Raw genomic sequence first — 8,257 nt, 5'->3', positions numbered from 1 at the left:
TAGCAGCCTTCCAGTACCTGAAGGGGGCCTACAGGAAAGCTGAGGAGGAATTTTTTATAAGGGCAAGTAGGGACAGGAGAAAGGGAAATGCTTGTAAATTGGAAGAGGATAGATTTTGACTAGATATTGGGAAGAAATTCTTTACTGCAAGGATGGTGAGACACTGGAACAGGTTGCCCAGCAAAGTTGTGAATGCTCCCTCCCTGGAAGCATTCAAGGCCAGAATGGGGTTTTGAGCAAATTGGTCTAGAGGGAGATGTCCCTGCCTATAGCAGGGGTTTGAAACTAGTTGTTCTTAAAGATCCCTTCTAGCCCAAATCATTCTATGATTCTATGATATAGGACTCGAGGGAATGCTTTTGGCTTGTTAGTAATGTATTGTAAAGAAAACAACCAAAAGGATTGAGGCTATCTGTAACTAGGGATGGGAGTAGAGGGAATGGCCTCAAGTTGCACTTGGGGAGGTTCAGGTTGGATGTTAGGAAAAGTTACTGCTCCAAAAAAGCAGTCAGGTGCTGGAGGGGGCTGCCCAGGGAGGTGGTTGAGTCATCATCCCTAGAGGTATTCCAGAAACATTAAGATGGTACTAAGGGACATGGTTTAGTGGGGAAATATTGGTGGACGGTTGGACTAGATGAGGCATGCATGCAGCCCCCACAGCTCTCAATGCAGCCCATCCTCTCTCTGCAATTTAAGGCAACTGCTCTTCTCTGCTGAGCAGCTCCAGGCATGCAACCATTGCTCAGCAACAGCCAGTTAGTGCATTCTTAACTCTGTGTCAATGCAAAGCAAAGCACAGGGAGGGCAGGATGTGCTGTGCTGACTCAAGTGATGGCAAATAACTGTATGCATGTTGATATATTGGCTAAACGCAAGACTCTGAACAGTAAAGAATGCACAGATGTGCTTTCTGTTTTGATAAAGGAATTTGAAAACAGAATCACAGAATCATGGAATCCTTAGAGTTGGAAGGGATCTTTAAAGGTCATCAAATCCAACTCCTCTGCAACAAACAGGGACATCCACAGCTCAGTCAGGTGCTGAGAGCCTGGCCTAGCTTGGCTTTGAAAATCTCCAGGCTCCCACCATATATCTGGGCAACCAATTCCAGTGCCTTATCACCTTCACTATGAAAGACTTTTTCCTTGTGCCCTACCTAAATCTACTCTCTTTCAGCTTGAAACAATTTCCCCTTATTCTGTCACAATTAGACTCTGCTAAAGAGTCTGTCCCCTTCTTTCCTGTAGCTCCCCTTTAGATACTTGAAAGGTTGCTCTCAAGTCACCCTGGAGCCTTCACTTCTCCAAGCTGAACAGCCCCAGCTCTCTCAGCCTGTCCTCTTAAGGGAAAGTGTTCCAAGCCTTGGATCAGTTTTGTGGCCTTCCTCTGGACGTGTTCCAACAAGTCCATGTATCTCCTGTACTGAGGATGCCACATCTGAACACAATACTCCAGGTGAGGTCACACCAGCACTGAGTAGAGGGGCAGAATCACCACCTGCACACTGCAGGCCACGCTGCTCAAGCCTGTCCGGATCCCTCTGAATGACATCCCATCCCTCGAGTGTGTCAGCTACATCCCAGCTTGGGGTTTCAAGATTGCCAGAAAAAATGTCATCAATTTCTGTTTGCAAGACCATTTTCAGCTGATATAAATACATGACCTGCACGTTTTCAGATGAAATGCACAGAGTTGCAATCAGCAATCAGATATTAAACTCAAAAATCTGATCATGTTTCTACTGGACTTTCTGAATCCCTGTCCGAATTCTTAGCAGAGAAGACTATCCTTGGCTTTACAGTTACATCTTATCCACGTCATTGCTTTTTGCCAGTACACATTTTGAGCAGTTACTGTCAAAGATGAAGTATGGAAGAGTAAAATTCCATCAAAAATCTCTGATAAACACCTTGAAACAAAGCCATCACCATCAAACCAGTCTGGTGTGTTAGTTTCACAGAAACAAGGTCAAATATCCTATTTGTTTTGTGTTTTTGTTCTTCTCTCTTTCTTTAAATGTCTTAAGAAAAATAATTCAAGTTAAAATGTTCTGTTACTTGTATTAACAATATTGTATATTTTGCGAGGGTTGTTCTGGAAGTAATGCCTCCTGTTTTATTATGTTGGCCTATGATGTCAGAGGCGGATATTGGTGGTATGGTAGTAGAGGCTGAACCTTTCCACCAATATTCCTTTACATGTTGTTGCTGTGTGACAAATGGCAGCAGAGGGGCAGCCTGGTGCAATGATGTCTGACAATGAAGTGTGTATGAAGCAAAGGTGTGTCACTGAATTCCTCCATGCAGAAAAATTGCACCCACTGACATTCACTGATGCTTAATTGTTATTGAAACCAAACAGCAAATGTGAGCACAGTGAAGCTGTATCATAGAATCATATCGTATCATAGAATGGTCTGGGTTGAAAAGGACCACAAGGATCATCTAGTTTCAACCACCTGCTATGTGCACAGTCGCCAACCACCAGACCAGGCTGCCCAGCGCCACATCCAGCCTGGCCTTGAATGCCTCCAGGGATGGGGCATCCACAAGCTCCCTGGGCAATCTGTTCCAGTGCATCACCATTTCTGAGTGAAAAACTTCCTCCTAATATCTAACCTAAACCTCCCCTGTCTCAGTTTAAAACCATTCCCCCTTGTCCCATCACTATTAACCCATGTAAACAGTTGTTCCCCCTCCTGTTTATAAGCTCCCTTCAAGTACTGGAAGGCCAAGATGAGGTCTCCCTGGAGCCTTCTCTTCTCCAAGCTAAACAATCCCAGTTCTCTCAACCTTTCTTCATAGGAGAGGTGCTCCAGCCCTCTGATCATCTTAGTGGCCCTCCTCTGGACTTGTTCCAAGGCCTCCTCATCTTTCTTGTGCTGGGGACCCCAGTCCTGGACGCAGTACTGCAGATGGGGCCTCACAAGAGCTGAGTAGATGGGTAAGGACAATCACCTCCCTCTCCCTGCTGATGTCCAGCTTCTTCTCTATGTGCTGTTTCAGCATTGATAACAGTGGGTCAGATTGTTATGAGCAAAGTATGCATGCTCTTGTTCATTGCTGGAGAAAATGCATAACTCGTGGTGACTGTGTTGAAAAACAGCTAAGAATTTTCTCTGTTGAATATTGTTACTATGCACCTTGTATAGATTGTTGTTTCCATTGGAAATAAGTGGGAGGCATTACTTTTGGAGCAACCTAAGTATATGTGGACCAAAACAATTTCTAGAAGTAAATGCAGTCCAGGCAAGCCGACAGGTTGCACACCCATGGGCTAGATGATCTTGGAGTCTTTTCCAACCTTCCATGAGATTCTATGAATGCTGCTGCTGCTAAATGCTTCGCAGCTATGCTTAGGATACTATTTAGTGGATATTGCTCCTGGGATCCAATTGATTAATAAAGCTGATTTTGCTATGTGAAGTCAGAACTGTAAGCCAGAAAATGTATAACGAATAATAAGTTTCCTCCTGTGAGATAAAGCAGTTGTTGCAGCAAGGAGAGTCGATGTTTGAAGGTGCTGGGCTGGCACAGCTTGGTCTGGCTGCTGGTCTGGCCTTTGCTGTGACTTTTTTCTGTTCTAGCTATTCAGCGACCACTCTGCACTTGAGGCTGCTGTATATCATTCACCAATCTCACAAATAGATGGGTTATAGTTGCTAACCCAGATCAGATGCTTTTAGACATCAGTGGAACAGCATGAACCACAGTGAGCGTGAAAGCTCAAGCCCATAACTAAGATCAAAACAATACCTTTATACTGATTGTCAGTTCTTCATTTTGTTTGTTGTTTATATAAGGTTTTAAAATGTGCTCTAGAGAACAAACATGGCAAGTAATGACAGCAATGTAATAAGAGTTTAGTACTGTGTATCTGTTTGATACAAAACAATAAAGCTAGTTTTGGACATAAGGATTGGTGGAGAAGGAAGTGGAGGGGTTTCAGTGCATGTGAGAGGATGGTTGCTCATATAAAGAATAAGCAGTAGGAAGTAGACAAGGTTCTATCTCAGATGAAGAGACATATAGCAGAGAGGAATTTTGATGCTAAATGGAAATTTGCTGAAAAAAAGTAATTTTTGAGAAGCATTGATGCTATTTTTGAAGTTAGGTCCCAAGTGATAAGTAACTGAAAGTGAAGAAAATAAGTAGGAAAACTTTTTTTTTCTTGATATTTTCTAATTTAATATTTTAGAAATATTGAAATGTTTTGACAAATTCAAAGTAGCTCTTTTAAAACATCTCATTTAAGATAATTTGAATTTTAAAAGAGCAAAAAGTTAGAGAACACTGTTTAATTGGCTATGCTGAACATTAGCTAGATGCTTAATTTTTTCAGTTAACTGAAAAACTCTATATGTTCCTATATGATTTTGTCCCCCATTATGTTACTTCCTGTTTTTTTATTCACTCAAGTCAGAGCTGCAATTATTCACAATTTCTATTATTTGGATGTGCTTCTTCTGGAAAACTGGCTATTTCCCTGTGCTTTTTTTCTAAGGCAATAATTTTGTAACCATTTTCCATTTCAGCTTTGTTGGGTGGATTGCTCTGTTGTGATTGGTATATCTGTCTGTGGGTAATGCATTGTGTAGCACACTGAGCAAGGTGCTTGGCAAACAGCAGTGCAGTTTTGTATACTTTGCTAGTCTGTTCTTTGCCTCTGCAGACTCCTTGTAATATCACTTGATGGAACAAAAAAATTAGAACCACTTAGAGCAGTTTGATTTGAAAGGAAATGAAAATTGCTTTGTTCTGTATTCAGTAGCAGAAGATTCCAGTAGAGGTGAGATTTAGTTTAATTTTGAAGCATCTGCAGGTACAGGGGAAAAAAAGCATTAATTTTTCAGGCTACATAAATGAAAAAATCTACATTTTATCTTTTCCATTATGTAATTTGGATTCAGTGGAAACAGCAATGTTATGCAAATTTATGTTATAGGTCACGCAGTAAAGTGATAGCACTGGCAGCTAGAAGTGCCTTAAGTATTGTGCCTTCTGCCTAGCTGCTCTGCTTTCCCTGAGAGCGATGTATACTTTTTTGCTCATTTTTTCTAGTCACTCAAAACAAGTTTTTCTTCAGAACTGCTTTGTTTTTTCACTCATGCTGCAGGGTTATGGCAGGGTTAAATATTAGTGAAAGTTCCCACCAGTGGACCCAATCTTATTGTTCTCTATGTCTAATTTCAGGATATTTCTTCCATGCACACCTGTTTTTTTTTAGGTATTTATTGGTGTTCATTGCCATTTAGTCTCATCTTCCTTGCATCATTCAAATATTACATGCTGTAGAATTTGAGTTTTTTAGCAAGCCATCAGGAACAAGTGAAACCATCAACTTCTGAAAGCAGATTGTTTGTGTCTCTTAGAAGAAGTCAGTCTCTTAATTTGTCTTTCTGGACACATGGTGGGAACTGTGATACCATGTGGAGCTATGAGGTATACTAATGTATATCCATAGCATGTGTGATGGCTGTTAGTAGTTGAATTTCAGCTGATACTGTTACCTAAGAAAGCCAAAATTTGGTATTGGGTTGGGATGAGTATGTGAGCAAAGTGTGGGAAAGATAAGCTAACATGAATGAAATGAAAACAATCTGATGGTGACTGATTTCAGGTTGAGGGGCAGAAATCAATGAGATGAGATACAGATGATACAAGTTCTTGGGGTCCTTTCCCCAGCACAGTGCAGGACCCAAGGTTGAGGAGCCCTGGTGAGGTGCCTTCATTTGGCTCTTTGGCGTCAAAGTGATAGAAGTTTCTGCTCAGCTGGCTTGGCAAATGGCCAAAGTTAGAAAAAGTTGTCCTTTTATCTTAGAGTGAAGCCAGTGCTTTTTATACTTTTGTGCTTGCATATACACATGCTTTCTTCCTTCATTTCAATAATTAAACCATTTACATCTGTAATTGCTTGTTTCTTTGGATATAAATATTGAGTACAGCTGCACCAACTATAACATGCTTTTATACTGTTCTGTGGAGTTGTGCTTTATATTAAAGTTTTAAAATGCCCTCTGAAGCCAAAATGGCATCCAATTTTTTTCTTCTATTTTGATTATATTTTTTCTATTTTTATTATAATACTTAGGATATCAAATGATTAAAAAGGATAGCCAAATTAAATAAATTGAAGTTCTGAGTAGAAATGAACACGATGCTAGAAATTAATAATTGAAGACTTTTCTGTTGTCTTATTATTTGTTTTCCTTTAGGCTTTCTCTTCTCTGGCTTGTTTCCATAACTTCAGAGCAAAAAGGATTCTCATATACTGTGGTTTCAGGCAGTGGGGTTGTAAAACAAATGCCATCTGTCATAAGACCCATAAGATAAATATGGTAGTTAGCCCCTGATAACAGGTAGGAAAATCACTGCAAAACCTTTAGAGCTTAGTACAAAATACACTGCTGCAATTCCTTCCTGTTTCCCTTGTTAGCATGGAGAGGAAGTGGGAGTATTTCTACTCTGTTGGAGTGGTGCTGGGCACCCAGAAGACAGGATTTTTCAGGACAGCAGTTTTAAAACATGCAGTGTCTTTTAGTGAGACATTTTTTATTTGTCCTTCTGAGGTTTGCATTGGCCCATGACCGTGAGGTGGGATCCATTCTCACATTGTTCTACTCTGCTCACCTGTCTCAGTTCTAGTTTCTTATGGGGTAGTTGTGTTGGAGACCACTGCTGGGTGTCCAAGGATTGCATGATTCTTCATGGGCATGTAGGGATTCAGATTCCAGAGTCCAATAGCTCTCGTGTCAGCGTATGATTTATTCCACCTGCTTGATTGACTATGGTTGCTTTGATCTTGTTCTCAGCTTTCTGCTAAATCATAGAATCACAAGATTGGAAAGGACCTGCAAGATCATTTAGGACTTTGAGAGCATCTTGATGCTTTGCTGCCTGCTGGCAAAAGGCTGAACTCATAAGCACTATGCTTTGGAGAGGAAGAAAAGGATGTGCAGTGCACACAAAGCTCCTTACACGCAGGGAGATGATAGCTGCCTGCAGCCATGCCCCCTCAGGCACTTGTCAGATCAGCTTAGCAAGTCTGGTCACTATACCTGTAAGCTGCTGCAGATGCCTAGGAGCAGAGCTTTGCTGTGGGCAGCACAGGTGGCATGTTCAGGGCACATGTACAGGAGGCTGTGAGTAAATGGAGTTGCTAGAAGGCAGGAATGGTGAGCCCGTGAGCCCCCAGCCTGTTGGCTGCCCAAGGCTTTGTCCTTCGTGGTGTTCAAAACATGGCATCGATTTGGCATAGAAAAGCTTAAGCTGTCTGTCTTGAGGAGGTGGGAGAGTAACTATTAAGTGTGATAATGACAAGTAAGTTGTAGCCTTTGTAAGAGGCAGAATTTTTAATGGACGTAGTCATGTATTTATAGTACAGATAGCTTTATCTTAATTTGTATAATTACCTACAGGACTCAGGTGGTAAGAAATTACGTCCCAGCCACCACCACTGAGGAAGATGTATGTTATTTATGAAGGATTTCTTTTGGATGATGCCTCAGAACTTCCTGGCCCAAGTCATTTGCTTTTGCATCGCGTAAAATGACTCCTTCCAGTACAGATAGCTTTCTCAACTATAGGCTTGGGCAAGAGAACTAGACTGAAAAAAATGTATCAAAAATTTTTTGATGAATGGTGATTTGCCACTGACAACAATGCTGGCTTGTTTTTCTGTATGATATTTATTCATGTAAAGCTCTATAATGGTGTGATTACTTGTTTACACTTATACAAATGAGGTCTATCAGAGCCATATTTTTTGCAACTTGGAAAGTTTGAGAGGGGCATTCACGATGCAGTGTCATTAGGGTTATGTGTTTGTAGGAATCAAAATCAGCTGACACAGTTTCTATTTGATTCCATCAGTTCCGTGGGGGGATTCTGCAGATCAGTAAAATAGAAATGTTTGCTGAATGTGAAACAGATAATTCAGTATGACAATAGAAAAATGCGTAACGCCATGCAATGGGAATTATGTGACTTGTAAGGAGGAAAAAACCCCACAATAATAGCTTCTCTCTGGAAATGCTTGAGAACACAGGTCATGATATGATAAAGAGCACAGGAACTGTCACTAAATGTCAAGAAAAATTTTGGAGATACAAAGCAGAAAGAATCTTTGATGGATTATAACATGAAAGTGACAAAGCAGTTCCCAATCATTGGTCAGTTCTTAACACCTGACTTGAGTAGTTTTAATACAATGAACCAAACATAATGAGTAAATAAGCTACAACTCTTTTTTTTTTTTT

The sequence above is a fragment of the Meleagris gallopavo genome, chromosome Z (genome assembly GCF_000146605.3).
Source record: "Meleagris gallopavo isolate NT-WF06-2002-E0010 breed Aviagen turkey brand Nicholas breeding stock chromosome Z, Turkey_5.1, whole genome shotgun sequence".
NCBI classification, from domain to species: Eukaryota; Metazoa; Chordata; class Aves; order Galliformes; family Phasianidae; genus Meleagris; species Meleagris gallopavo.
This window is presented reverse-complemented; position numbering follows the sequence as displayed.